Source organism: Spermophilus citellus, assembly GCF_964194105.1.
Source record: "Spermophilus citellus genome assembly, chromosome: 3".
Taxonomy (NCBI): domain Eukaryota; kingdom Metazoa; phylum Chordata; class Mammalia; order Rodentia; family Sciuridae; genus Spermophilus; species Spermophilus citellus.
In genome coordinates this window covers 35,900,724-35,917,150 of record NC_138184.1, presented here as the reverse complement: position 1 = coordinate 35,917,150, position 16,427 = coordinate 35,900,724, and positions in this window count along the sequence as shown.

The window sequence follows — 16,427 nt, the reverse complement described above, 5'->3', positions numbered from 1 at the left end:
AGATGAATATTTTAGATATTCTGATGTGCTGCTCTAAATTGTATCTTTTCTTTTTTACTTTCAAATTGCTTGTACAAGTATGGCATATTCACGGTTTTATTCATAATATGTTCATATTTACATAATGTAGTTTCAAAAAATTATTAACATAATCTGATCTTGCTTAAACACCCAGACTTGTGTGGTTGTCAAAGAAAAATAATAATTTTTAATCCTTTATACTTAAAATTTTGATCTATTAGGCTCATTAAATTGTCCTTTGAATTGATGCTCTTAACTTTCAGATTTCTGTATCCTAGTTTCTTTCTAAGGTGACTCTGGGGCTATTATAATGGGGGAAGTGCAGGTTATGTAACCCCACTAAAAACACATTGTCAGGATCCTCAAATGTGTGTTCCTCTGACCTCCCAGTCCTCAGTTCTTGAAGGTGATGTCTTTGTTTTCAGCCTCTTGCTGATCCTCCTGCTGATGTCTCCTGACAGTCACAGCTGGAATTTAGGGGCTTACTCTCAGCTTAGGGAGGAAAATTGAGAACTCTTTCCAGTGACTAGGCCAATCCCTAGATACTACTTGCTCCCAAATCTGTCCCATATTTACCCCCTCCTCTTATTAGGTCATCTACCTCTCACCACGGTAAATGTCACACCAAAGATGGTAGTTTTCAACCTGAGCTGCCTTCTGATCCTCCTCAAGGGGTAAAGGAAATTCTGGATCCTACTGGTACCACCAGAAATCAGGAAAACATCATGGCTCTGCCTGCCACGTTTAGTTGGATGGTTATGATGATTAGAGATACTGCTATTGAGTTAGGTTTCCTAATTTTAATTGGGATTGTAAGATTCTGGGGATGGAATCAGACAAATCACCTGCAAAATGTTTAAATGCGAATGGTCCCATAATAGGGGCAAAGCTGGACAAAAAAAAAAAAAAAAAAAAAAAATAGAGTGGATTGGCCATTGGGGGATTTGAAACTGACTAATATATCATGGCGTCTCTAAGACCACATTAGAAGTGTTTTCTCTTGTACTGTAGTCTGATTTCTCTAATCCTTGATGGAGGGAGCATTATTACCATAAGCAACTTCAACAGAAGTAGATACAGTAGCCGTAAATCAGGACTACATCAGTTCTAGAATAAGATGTTCACGTTTGAAAGACCTTAGGTGGTTCTCAAGCAAAATCCAAATTGAAATACACTGACTTTTAGTTTTAACATATCATCTAATGAATTATACTTTCATAAAAATAATGTCATTTTCAGAGACTTTCAGATTAATGTATGTAGTATTGGATCAGCTTATCCCTTAGAATTTCATTTTTCTTTTCTCCATTTTTTGTTGTTTTAGCCTTTTAAATATTCATACTTGTTCCTTATTTTATACCTGGACAGCTACATGATAGCTTATTCATTTTGTTTTCTAAAATTTTCTATTAATCTCTATTTATTATAAGCTTATTTATAACTTCTATTTTTTTTCTAATTCATTGTTTTCTAATTTTTATCTTTGTTAAATTGTCTTGCTTTCATCTATTTCTCCCCCCAAAATAATTAGTTAACTTAAATTATTTCTTATCAATATAACATTTAAGGCTAGGAATTTTTCTCTGAACATTGATGTAGCCATATCTCATATGTACTAATATATAGTAATTTTGCCATTATTTTGTTTAAATTTTGAAATTGTGGTTACTTGGCCCTTAGTAATCTGTCCAGTGGGTTTTAATTAAGAATAACGATGAATGCTTTATGCATAATGTTTTGTTTTAGGAAAGATACTTCAGGACATTGGAATAGGCAAGGATTTGGGGATCAGACTTGAAACCACAGGAAACAAAATCAAAATAGACAAAAAGGATTATATCAAATTAAAAAAATTTCTGCCTAGCAAAGGAAAAAATCAGCAGGATGAAGAGACAACCTATAACCTGGAATAAAATATTTGCAAACTGTGTATCTGACAAGGGCTTAATATCCAGAATATGTAAATAAAGAAATCCAAAAACCCAACAGTAAGAAAACAACCACAACAAAACTAAACTAAAAAATGGACACTAGACCTAAAGAGACATTTCTGAAAAGAAGATATACAAATGGCCAACATGTAAATCAAAAAATAATCACCATCACTAATCATCTGGCAAATGCAAATCAAAACCACAATGAGATACCACCTAATACCAGTAATATATGACTAATAGAAAAAAGACAAAGATAACACATGCTGGTGAGGATGTGGAAAAAAAAAAACCACCTTGTACGCTTTTGGTGGGAATGTAAATTAGTACAGTTATTAAGGAAAACAGTGTGGAGTTTCCTGAAAAATTAAAAACAGAACTACCATATGATTCATCATTTCACTAGTGGGTATATATCCAAAGGAAATGAAATCAGTGTGTTGCAGAGATATCTGCACTCCTCTGGTCATTGCAGCTGTATTCGTAATAGCCAAGAAATAGAAACAATCTAGTGTCCATGAGCTGATGAATGGACAAGGAAAATGTGGTCCATGTACACAATGGAATATTATTTAGACATAAAAATATTAAATTCTGTCATTTGGAACAACATGGATGGAACTGGAGATCATTACATTAAGTGAAATAAGACAGGCATAGAAAAACAAGTACCCCATAATCTCATTCATATGTGGAATCTAAAAAAGTTGATTTCTTTCAAGTTGAGAGTAAAATAATGGTTACCAGAGACAAGGAGACTAGGAGGAGGTAGGTATAGGGAAAGGAATAATGTTACATTTAGATTGAAGAAGTTTTGTATGTTATTGCATAGTAGGGTGACCATAAAAATGGCCATGTACTATATATTTCAAAGAGCTAGTAGAAAGATTTTTGAATATTTTCTCCGTATAGAAGTGGTAAATGTTTGAGGAGATCTGTTAAACCTGATTTAAATATTACACAGTGTACTCATGTATCAAAACATTAACATAATGCTAATTCAATTCTTACATTTTCATATATCTGTTAAAATAAACTTTAAAGGCAACGTCTTATGGTAATGGAACTTTTGCTTCTTAAAATGAAACAGTTTTCATAATATTGTGAAACAGAAATTAGTACGTTTTTTGAGTGGAGAAAAAGATCCAGAATGGTACTTTCTAAATAGTCAGGGTCTTTATTTTAAGATACCCTTGGAAAACTTGGTTCAGGCCACCATTTATAATTTCATTGCATAATTTTGGTGTTAATTTCTCATGTGCAACAGGAGTATTGGGAACTAGCCATGGCCACCAAAGTGTTGGATCCATTCTAGCAAAGTGAGCCTCAATAGCCTCTGACCATCATAAATTTTTACCTTCAAATAAGTAATAATGATATGGATTTGAATTGAAAGTTTTGCTTACCCCTCATTGCTTCTTCGTACTTGTCCCTCCGTGATTTATAGATCCTTAGTAATGAATGTGAGTTACAGTATATGTGCCTAAAGGAATACAGACTTCTTGGAAATGAAGGAACAGAGGTCACCCAGGGATATTTGAGCCCCTGAGATTTTGCTTTATTTCCTATTAAGTGTTTTGCCACCATGTTTCCTCACTTTCCTTCTTTCTATCAAGTCTTTCCATGTTTTTAATTTTTAGTATTCTCTCACAATGATCTAAATTTTAATTAGGTATATATGAGAGCAGAATGCATTTTGATTTATTGTACACAATTGCAGCATGACTTTACATTTCTAAGGTTGTACATGATGTACCATCGCACCATATGTGCCGTCATACTTGTACCTAGGGTAATGATGTCCATCTCATTCCACCATGTTTCCTACCCCCATGCACCCTCCCCACCTCTCCAGCTCCTTTGCCCCATCAAAGTCCCTCCGTTTTTCCCATGTCTTCCCCATTATGGATCAGCATCCACTTATCAGAGAGAAATTTCAGCCTTTGTTTTTTGGGGATTGGCTTACTTCTCCATCCATTTACTTGTAAATATCATAATTTTATTCTCCTTTAATGCTGAGTAATATTCTATTGTGTATATGCACCACAGTTTCTTTATCCATTCATCTATTGAAGGGCATCTAGGTTGGTTCCACAGTCTAGTTATTGTGAATTGAGCTTCTATAAACATTGATGTGGCTGCATTACGATAGTGTGTTGATTTTAAGTCCTTGGGTATAGACCAAGGAGTGGGATAGCTGGGTCAAATAGTGGTTTCATTCCAAGTTTTCTAAGGAATCTCCATACTGCTTTTCATAGTGGTTGCACAAATTTGCAGTTCCATCAGCAATGAATGAGTGTGCCTTGTCTCCCACATCCTCGCCAACATTTATTGTTGTCTGTATTCTTGATAACTGCCATCCTGACTAGTATGAGATGAAATCTTAGAGAAGTTTTGATTTGCATTTCTCTAATTACTAGAGATGTTGAACTTTTTTTCATGTATTTGTTGATCGAATGTATATCTTCTGAGAAGTGTCTGTTCAGCTCCTTAGCCCATTGATTAATTGGGTTTCTTTTTTTTTTTTGGTGTTAAGTTTTTTGAGTTCTTTATATATCCTGGAGATTAGTGTTCTATTTGGCGCATGCATGTGACAAAAATTTACTCCCAAAATGTAGGCTCTCTGTTCAACATTGATTATTTCTTTTGCTGAGAAGCAGCCTTTTAGTTTGAGTCCATCCCATTTATTAATTCTTGATTTTATTTCTTGCACTTTAGGAGTCTTGTTAAGGAAGTCAGGGCCTAATATAATGTGATGAAGATTTGGGTCTACTTTTTCTTCTATTAGGCACAAGGTCTCTCGTCTAATTCCTAGGTCCTTGATCTACTTTGAGTTGAGTTTTGTGCATGGTGAGAGATAGGGGTTTATTTTCATTTTGCTCCATGTGGATTTCCGATTCTCCCAGGGCTATTTGTTGAAGAGGCTCTCTTTTTTCCAATGTATGTTTTTGGCATCTTTGTCTGTTATGAGAACTGTATTTATGTAGGTTTGTCTCTGTGACTCTATTCTGTACCATTGGTCTACATGTCTATATTGGTGCCAATACTATGCTGTTTTGTTATTATAGCTTTGTAGTATAGTTTAAGGTGTGGTATTGTGATGCCACCTCCTTCACTCTCAGGATTGCTTTAGCTCTCCTGGGTCTCTGATTTTTCCAAATGAATTTCATGATTGCTTTTTGTATTTCTAAAGAAATAAATAATTTAAAAAATAAATAATTTTAAAAAATTTTATTTTTTCTTTTTAGTTGTATATGAAAGTAGAATGTATTTTGACATATCATATATATATGAAGTATAACTTCCCATTCTTGTGGTTGTACATGATGTGGAGTGACACTGGTCCTGTATTCATATATGAATGTAGGAACGTTGTGTCCTACTCATTCTCCTTCTGAGAAGTGTCTGTTCAATTCCTTAGCCCATTGATTGATTGGGGATTTTTTTTTTTTTTTGGTGTTAAGTGTTTTGAGTTCTTTATATATTCCTGGACATCAGGGCTCTATCTTATGCATGCATGTGACAAAAATTTGCTTTTCCATTCCCATTCTCTCTCCCTTCCCCCTGTTCCACGCTGTCCAATCTAGTGAACCTCCCCTTCTCCCCCTACCCCTATCTATTGACTTACACTGATTTTGATTGATCACATATTAAATAACCTCACTTTCACTCTACCACCTATTGTGGAGGGAATGGCATTGAGATAAGGGAAAGGGATAAGCCAGAGCCTGGAAATAAAACAAAAGAAGAAATAGCTTTCACATAGCTTCTTACCCGGGAGGAAAACAAACATATTTTCTATTTTAATGTGATCTAAGGTACATCCATAATTGACATTGGAGTGAAGGACATTTCTGGCTTGTCCCAGGTGATATCAGTTTTGGACACTTGCCAACTGGGGCAATAATTCATCACTTTGACTTTCTAAGCTGTGGTCAGAGCTGTGGTCAGGGCTATCACAAGCAGTGAGCCACAGAATAGAATCCTTGGAAAAACAAATCTCTGCCTTTCTCTTTTTCAAAGCTATTTGCACATTTAGATAGCCTATCTGTCATTACACTAATTCCTGAGGAAATCAAATAAGACAACCATTCAATTTACTCTTTAATTTACTCATCAAGACACTCAAGAAGAGGCTGAAGGGGATCTCTGGGTCTTCAGGGAATAGGGAATCATAGTTTAAAAGAAGCAAAATGATTCTGTTCATCAGGAAAGCTGCATTTGCTGTTTTAAGATCAAGTAACAAAAATGAGTCCTGTTGTGGGTTTGAGATTAACATAAGGTCCTATTGATGCAGGAGTCACATCTGGAGCCCTGGAATACCAGCCACCAGCCAGCTGTTTAGTTTCCTTAACAATTTCTTGGCAGAGCAATCCATATTGCATCATATACCATATCTCATGCATTCAGAAATTAAGCACATAAGATTATGACAAGAATAGAGGTGGCTGAAACACCTTATGCTAAACAGAAGAGATTGCCTTTCTACTTCTACAAATATTAAACAAGTGAAAGGGAGTCTAGATGAACCTCCAAATTCTGGCAAAGAGTCTTAACTTAAACTTTGGTTCCATTTCTTCTCTGTCCTTCACATTATGGAAGGACATATTTCAGTGAATGAGTGGTAAGGACAGAGGTAAAATGTTTTAAGAGGAAAGTATACAGCTAAAGAGTCCTAATCCAGATTGTTGGAAGGGAAATCTTTGTTTGCAGGAAATAAAATTTGTTCATGTTTGTCCTCACCCCCTCTCTTTTCCTCTCTGTGTTTTTACCAGACAATAGGTAAAAAAAAATAGGAAATTTCCAAGTTTAGGCAATGAATTTCCAGAGGGCATACATTGATAAACTGTATTCTTTCTCTGTGCTTCTTACCCCTTTATCATCTTTAGCTCTTTTTCCTTGCCACGTTATCATCTTGTGTGAGGTATGAGAAAAAGTGAGTCAATTTTTCAAATAATCATCTAACTTTTAAATGCAAGTGTGTTTTTTGACCTTGGCTGTTGCTACAGGTAATTTAGTAAATGATGCTAATGCTGAAATCAGTTTGGACCTTCCATTTTATGAACAATCATGGCTCTTGCAGCAGAATTTTGTAATATTTTTTAAGGCATCAAAAATCTTTATAGACTCAACGGACATCATAATTTCTATTGTATGTCTGCATCTGTCATGTCTCTAAGATATACATAAGGGAAACTATTATGAACTTACGATTATGTGGAAGGCAAGTGTCATCTCTGTTGCTTGCAACCACTCTGAGGAGCCTAGATCATGATTTTGCAGTGCATTGGGACTTGTTACTGTGCTAAAGTGGCAGTATTCTTCCCCACAGGCTTGTCCTTACAGATCTACAACAGAAACTTCTATTAACATCTCTATTAACCTGGAATATTGTGTAACATTAATCAAGCATATGATATTATATACATGGTATGGATTAACAGATAACCTCAACATTTGGACAACCATTCTGTTTTTTAACTTATCTGTGCCTCCATATCTTAGGATGTGAGCAGTTCCTTTCTGATTTTCCCAAACTCTGTCCATTTTGGTGTGTAAGATTTTTTCAAGCATTTTCTCCCTGAGAGCCTTTGCCTATTCATTTCCTAACAGGGTCCCTAGCAAACAGTACATATTTGTTTTGGAAGTCAAACAAAAAAGAAAGACAAAAAACACCCTTAGATTTATCTCAGCTAAAACAACATTGTCTTTACTTTCTGTAAAGTTTTTTTTTTTGCCATATGATTTATTTTTTTTTAGTCATACATGACAGCAGAATGTATTTTGACATACAATACATACATGGAATGTATATACATCATGGAATGTACATACATTGCTTTGTTTTTTTGTTCTCTCTTTCTCATTGAAATGCCCGAGAAGAGAAAACTATCTCTTTTTGTACCAGAGCCAGTTCAAGTTCTAAGTGTTGCTCTATTCTGGAGTCTAGCCTTGTGAATTCCTCCTTATTTCTTCTCAGTTACACAAAAACAATGGTGAGATACACTATCTCCCAGTCAACAATCTCTCTAAAATGGACTTGGTTTTTGGAAAATAATCAAAAGCTTTTTAGGGCCAAATCTAGGGAATAATTTAGGTGATCAGGCTGAGTAATTCAACATTTAGGGTTTTTTGTTAATATTTAAAAGGCATTTCTTCGGTAAGATATTTTTTGAGTCCAGGCTACGTAAAGTATAATAATCAAATTTAACATCGATATTCATGAAATTTTTTTTGTCAGAAGCATATACATGACCTGAAAGTTACTACTTTCAATGGTTTGTGTTTTCCACACGACAAAAAATCATGTTCAATGTGTTTGTGCCAATCAGTTGTTTATTAAACCAACAGTTATAACACCTTCCAATTCAGTTTGATTTATTCACATTTACCATGATTGAACTATAATTAAAATAAAACAAGGCTCTATTCAAGTAGAACTACTGCTTTGGGATTAGCTATAGCTTTGCAAGTAATTCTTATGCCAGTTTTCTTTTTTTCCCCCTTTTAATTTTTTTTTTTTTTTTTTTTTTGCAATTGTTAGTAAGAATGACTGCTGGGAAAACAGGAAGAGGCGCAGGATCAATTAAATCTGCATTTGGACATTTGCAAACTGGAATGATTTACCTGGGCATGTAATTCCTTTTTCATTCACTTGTATTTTCTAGGAAGAAATGAGGAGAGGTAAGAGAATATTAGGGGCAATGAGAATTATACTGGATATTTAGAGATATCAATATTCTCACATTTATCAGGGTCTGGTTTGATGGGTGACCAGAAGTATTTTCAGATTTGGGTCAGTTTGGGTTCTCTGAGAAGTGGCACTGAGTTCTAGGTATGGAAGTTTGTCAGTGGTGACACTTTGTAAACATAAAGTTGGAAAAAACAGGAGGGGCAAGGAGAGTCTAAGACCACAATGCACTTCTAATAAAGAACTAGCCAAGTGAGGGATCTGAGAGCCTGACCTGGGGACAGCACTCTGCAAACATCTATGCCCTTGGAATACTGCTGAGAGGCGGAAAATGATCCAGTTTGTACACTGCTCCACAAGCCATCAGACTAGCGGGAGAAGTCTTCTAAATGCACTTCCCTAAAGAGCTGTATTTTGGTAATTTGGTCTTAAAAAAGGGACACTTTTTTTTCTAATTTGCTCAGTTTCCTTGTATAGCTATAAGGCACCTGCATTGATTTCTGCCCAGAAACTAATCAGAGGGTCTCAGAAACGTCTCCATCCAGATAAGGAGAGAGTAAAAGTCAGGTGCAGTGTTTATGATCATGAACCTGAGGGATCCCATCAGGCTTATAGAATTGGCATGGTGCAAGAAGGTCTAGAATGTTTCCTCCTGAAGTCCAAAGCAGTGCTGAGATGGTACTGAAGCCAGAAGACCCGGAGAGGAATTCCAGTAAAATCAGTAACTTTTCTAATGAAGAACGAAGAGCCAAAGAGCATGTGAGAGTTAGTGAATGGCAAGTGGGTAAGTGATGTTGATTCACAGCTCATTTGGGGTCCCTTGGGAGACTCAGCAATAGCTCTGGGAAGGAATGAGATGGATGGATCTTAAATGGATGGAGAATCTCTTATGTAATGAGGCTGCCTGAATTCATTAAGGTTAAATGTATGCCATCCTGAAGAATAGGGTCCTCAAATAGTTGAACAGTAGGAAAATTAAGGTCTTTGCATTTTTTCCTGATTTAGTTTTTGACCTGAAAAATGAGAACCTCTTGTACACTAATCTATAAATGAGGTTCCAGACTGAAGTAAATCTCCCAAAGTATCAGAAATAGTTAAATGAAAGATCAGGACTTGGATTCAGACTTTCAGGCATCAACAATTATTTACCTTGCACCACCCCACTTCTTCTCTGCAACCTGTGAGGAGACTCAGTTAGCACTGTGCAGTGTTTGGCACACAGCAGGTGCTAGATAAATGCATGCTAGTCAATGTTAATTGACTCATTTACTGCATCCCTGAAGGTCGAATTAACCGCAAACACAAGGTCAAGAGGCTTTAGTCCTGTGTTTTAATAGGCAAAACATTAAAAATCTAAATGCCTTAGAGGAAGGGAGTGAGGTGGTTAAACTGGGAATTTAGATGATCAGAATCACTGATCTGTTTACATACATGATGCCAGAATCTTGCTGGCGAATATCCCAGAAGAATTTTAACAGCCAAGGTGCTGTGCACAGAGTTAGCACCTTACAATGACAGTTGGAGCTGAATTTATATCTTTTTCTTATGAAGATGGCTCGTACATCTAGCCCAGACAGCAGGCCTCTCTGTTTTGAGAAGATAGGCTCTTGTAGTATATCCTATATCCTCTCTCTGCTCTCCTACTGTCTACCTAACGATCATGAAGTCTGGGAGTGAGACCAATTTATTCTATATTTCAAAAGCAAATTATTTAAAGTTCCTACATTGATTCACAAAGGAAAGCCCACTTTAACACACACACAAAGCAAAATGTGCATTTTTTACTTTGTGGATCTAGGAAAAAAAATCAAGTGTCCATCAACAGGAGAATGGATTTAAAAAAAACTGGTGCATTCATACCTGGAATGGTACTCACTAATGTGAAAGAGCAAATGACACCCTTCTACGTACAGCAGCACAGATGAGTCTCTAAATCAGTGTGCTGATCAAAAGAAGCCAGGCACACTCACACAGAATCAAACATTTATATATAATTCTAGAACAGGCAAAACAAATATTTGGTGAATAATGACAGAAAAGTGGTTGAGTGTATGTTGTCTAGAAAAGGGCATGCAGAAACTTTCCGGATGGTAGAATTATACAGTTAGGATTTGTAAATTTTAATGTACGTTAATTCTACCTCAGTGAAAATAATTGAATTGAATTGAAAGCATGAAGTTCTAATAGGGATCTAAAGAAATGGCTGCAGGCAGAAATACCAGTGGTAACTGCCATTATTTGCATTGTTTTTCAACATTGGACTCCAGTGAAGGAAGGGCTATTTCATCTTCTAAAGGACAGACACTAGGTACTATGACATTTTGAATATTTTGTCATTGGCTATATTGAGAATATTTTACATTATTTTTAAAAATAATATATATGGGCTGGAGTTGTAGTTCAGTGATAGAGTACTGGTACTCAGTAGTAGAGCACTGGGTTCGATCCACAGCACCACATTAAAATAAATACAGAAGGATATTGTGTTCATCTGCAACTAAAAAATTTTTTTAAATAGCATATATTTTACATAACCTTGAATATCAGCTTATAACAGTTATATGCCATAAAAATTAATTATTTAAAAATTGTTCTTCATTTTCCTAAAGAAAAAGTCAAAGATTTCAACCAAAAGTTGTTATATTTTAGAGTCTTAAATTATGGTTTATTATTTATCTTTATGACCTTTCATATAATAGTAACTTTCAAGAGTTGGTATAAGGGTTAAATCAAGTAACATATATAAAACACACTGTAAATTATGAGACACTACTTAAATGTGTATTTTAATGTTATTACTACTATCTAAATTAGTTAACAACAATCAGACTTTTTACCTTAAAGTTATAAGATGTCTAGGGATTCTGTGATATATTAAATAGACATATTTTATCCTCCTACAGTGACTTTCACTGATCTCATCTAAAAGTTGTAATGCACTGAAAAAAAAATCAAAAAAACAACCAATTCACAGTAACCTCAACAAAACAAAACAAAACTTAAGAATAAGTTTAACCAAGGAGGTGAAAGAACCTCTGCACTGAAAATTATAGAACATTGAGAAAAAAAATAGGAGACCTTAGAAGATGGAAATATCTTCAATATTCATGGATAAACAAAATTAATATTGTTAAAATGATCATATCACCAAAAGTGATATATAGATTCAATGCAATCCCTCATCAAAATCCCAATTGCACTCTTCACAGAACTAGGAAAAAAAGTCCTAAAATTTATTTAGAAGAGTAAAAGACTCAGATAACTGGAGCAATTCTAAATCACAAAAGCAATGTTAGAAGCATGACAATACCTAACTTCAAATTATACCATACAGCTATAGAACAAAATCTGTATAGAAAGTATATTCCAAGCTTATCTAATTATGTCAAAATGAACCTTAATATTCTGTATAACTAAAGTAAACTAATTTAAAAAAAAAACCCTGTATGCACTGGTATTAAAAAAAAAGGCAGATAGACCAATGGAACAGAATAGAAGACACAGAGACAAACCCACACATCTAAAGTCATCTGATCCTTGACAAAGGTGCCAAAACCATACACCGAAGAAAAGACAGCCTTTCCCCAGTGCTGGGGAAACTGGTTATCCACATACAGAAGAATGAAAAAAGATCCCTATATCTCACTCTGAACAAAAATCAACTCAAAAATAGATCAAAGTCCTAAAAATTAAACCAGGCTTTGTAACCGCTTGAAGAAAAAGTAGTGTCTACACTGTAACATAAAAACACAGAGAATAACTTTCTCAAAAGTTCTCCTCAGGTCAAAAAATAATACAAAAATCAATAAATGTGATACCATCAAATTAAAAATCACAGTAAAAGAAACAAGAGCATGAAGAGAATACCTACAGAATGCTCTACAGAATGCCAGCTACTCTTCTGGCACAGGATTAATATCTGTCAGAAGATACCGTGTGAGTTCAGGATTTCAGACGGGGAAGGAAGCGGTACAGTTCTATCCCCCACAACGGAAACTCCACCAGGGAAACCAGCGGCCACCATCTTGGAGAGCTGAAGTAACCACCGCCACTCTCCGACAGATTGCAACAATAAAACAGGTGCGTGTTACTCAGCTCATCTCCCATACAGCAGGGAAATCGCATAAAATCTCTCCTAGGGCAGTTTGCATAATGGGAGTCAAGATGGCGGCCAAGGTGGCGAAGCAGCAGCAGCGGCAGCGGCAGCGGCTAGAGTGAGTGTCTGGCTCGCCCCACCCAGCGAGGTCCCGGCGTAGGACCGCACACGGGGGCCGCTTCCTGCTCCTGAGGCCAGGGGACGCGCCAGCTCCCACGCTCTGCCAGCTCCCGGGTCACTAGGCAATGCTGAGCTGATGTGGATCTTGGGCCAGCAGTTTGGGCCTCTCAGAACACACATCGAGCCCAGATCGGCTGCATTCAAGCTCCTGTTCGCCTGCTTCTCGTGACTGAGCACTAACGATCCTGCTGAAATAACTGGTTGGTGCTTCTGAACTTACAGAGGTAAAAGCCAACCGAGCCTTCATAGGCAGTGGCCACAGGATTGAAACGGGGCTTGGGAGAGACAGTCAGGACCCACCCGTTGCATTGGTCACCCGGCAAAGGGAACTAACGGTCATCATTTGCATGGGATACCACCATGGCAGAGAACTGACGTCATGGGCGGAGGAGATAACTTCATTGAAACCAGCGGCTACAGGTGTGTAATCCCCTAGCCATCCCTCTCCACACAGCGGGGAAACCTTAAGGGCCCCTCCTAGCTCTCCCGTGAGCACGATAGCCAGACCAAGGGAATCAGGAGTGGCGAGGGACTCGCGGCGCGGAACTCCGGGCTACCGCTCACACCAATGCTGACAACTGAGGTCTCTTGCACAGCTACCGGGGGCGGGGCTACCGGAGGGCAAGCAAATTCGCTGGGGGTTCTCAGCCCCAAGCTCTACAAACTTAGGGTCTGAGGGAATGGCAAACAGGGAGAGTGTGCCCAGGCATTCATGAAAACAGGGCTCCCAGGAGCAGCAGACCTGGCATGTAGCCAGTATTGTGGTGAGCGTCACAGGTGAGCAGGGCCTGGCTCGAGGAAATACAAGAGAAGGCCCAAGACACTCAGGATTGGAGACCCGCCCAATCTGGGAGGAAGAGCTGCTGCACAGTGATTGGTTCGCACCTATTGAGAGGAGAAGCTTGGCCCAGTGGGCACAGCTCCACCTACTGGAAGAAAAGTTAATCGAACTCTATGACTGCATTTATTATTATTATTATTATTATTATTTAATTTGGGTTTTTTTTTCTTTCATTTTCATTTTTTTGTTGTTGTTCTTTAACTTTTTAAAATGTTTTTAATTTTTTTAAATTATTTTATTTTATTATTATTTTTTTAATTTTAATTTTCATTTTTTCATTATCATTTTTATTTTTTTTAAATTATTCTTTCTTTCTTTATTTTCTACTTTTTTCTTTTGTCTTTTCATTTCTTTTCAATTTTCTTATTCCCCCTTCCTTGAATTCTACCTGCCTACTCTCATTCTCTTTAGTGATTTCTTCCCTTCCCTTCTAATATCTTTCCTCCCAAGCATCAAATAAATTTATAAGAGTAAACAGTAACTCAGCAGTCAAACAGAACAAGAAGTAACATGAGCAGCTTGAAAAAGCAAGGAAGAAAAGGAGTACAAACAATGCAGGACAGCCTAAATATTCAGGAGGACCTAGAGTCCCCAGAAAAATGGTCATATAAAGAACTCAAGGAATACCTTAGACAGATGGAATGGAACCTTAAAGAGGATATGAGACAGCAAATCCAAACAGTGAAAGAACACATTGAAAATGAATTACATAAACAGATAAAAGAAGAAGTTAAGCATCTTTATCAGGAGATAGAGATTATAAAAAATAATCAAACAATAATTCTAGAAATGAAGGAAACAATAAACCAAATTAAAAACTCAATTGAGAGTATCACTAACAGAGTGGAGCAAGTAGAAGCCAGAACATCAGATAATGAAGACAAAATATATCATCTTGAAAAGAGTCTAGCCAACTCAGAAAGGCTGGTAAAAAATCACGAGAAAAACATCCAAGAGTTATGGGATAACATAAAAAAACCAAACTTACGAGTCATCGGGATAGAGGAAGGTACAGAGATTCAAATCAAGGGAATGAGTAACCTGCTGAATGAAATAATTACAGAAAACTTTCCAGAAATAAAAAAGGAAACGGATATACAAATTGTAGATTCATACAGGACACCGAGCACACAAAATCACAGTAGACCAATGCAAAGACACATTGTTATGAAGATAGCCAATATACAGAACAAAGAGAAAATATTAAAAGCTACAAGAGAAAGGAGGCAGATTACATTCAGGGGTAAACCAATAAGGTTAACAACGGATTTTTCATCACAGACGCTGAAAGCAAGAAGATCCTGGAACAACATATTTCAAACACTGAAAGACAATGGATGCCAACCAAGAATTCTGTATCCAGCAAAATTAAGCTTCAGGTATGACCATGAAATAAAAATCTTTCATGATAAACAAAAGCTAAAAGAATTTGCAGCCAGAAAACCAGCATTGCAAAGCGTCTTGAGCAAAACACTACACGAGGAAGAAATGAAAAACAATAACCAAAACCATCAGTGGGAAGTGCCTCGGTAATGACAGAGGGCGGGGGGGGGAAAGCTAATCATGGAGAAACAAACTAAATTAAAAAAAAAGATAATCAAACATGGCTGGCAGTACAAACCATATATCAATAGTAACTCTAAACGTTAACGGCTTAAACTCTCCAATAAAACGACATAGGCTGGTATCATGGATTAAAAAAACAAATCCAACAATATGCTGCCTCCAGGAGACACATCTGATTGGAAAAGACATACACAGGCTGAAGGTTAAAGGTTGGGAAAAAATATACCACTCACACAGTCCTCGTAAGCAAGCAGGTGTGGCCATCCTCATATCGAATAAAATCGACCTCAAGACTAAGTTAATCAAAAGGGATAAGGAAGGATATTATATACTGTTAAAAGGAACCATTCACCAACAAGACATAACAATTATCAATATTTATGCACCAAATAATGGTGCTGCAACGTTCATAAAACAAACTCCTCAAGTTCAAGAATCAAATAGACCACAACACAATAATTATGGGTGACTTCAACATACCACTCTCACCATTGGACCGATCCTCCAAACAAAAGTTGAATAAAGAAACTATAGACCTCAATATCACAATCAATAACCTAGACTTAACTGACATATATAGAATATATCAACCATCATCAAGTGGATATACTTTTTTCTAAGCAGCACATGGATCCTTCTCAAAAATAGACCATATATTATGCCATAGGGCAACCCTCAGTAAATATAAAGGGGTGGAGATAATACCATGCATTTTATCTGATCATAATGGAATGAAACTGGAAATCAGTGATAAAAGAAGGAAGGAAAAATCCTACATCACATGGAAAATGAAGAATATGTTACTGAATGATCAATGGGTTATAGAAGACATAAAGGAGGAAATCAAAAAATCCTTAGAGATAAATGAAAATACAGACACAACATATAGGAATCTATGGGACACAATGAAAGCAGTTTTAATAGGGAGATTCATCGCCTGGAGATCATTCCTCAAAAAAAGGAAAAACCAACAAATAAATGAGCTCACACTTCATCTCAAAGCCCTAGAAAAGGAAGAGCAAAACAACAGCAAATGTAGCAGAAGGCAAGAAATAATTAAAATCAGAGTGGAAATCAATGAAATTGAAACAAAAGAAA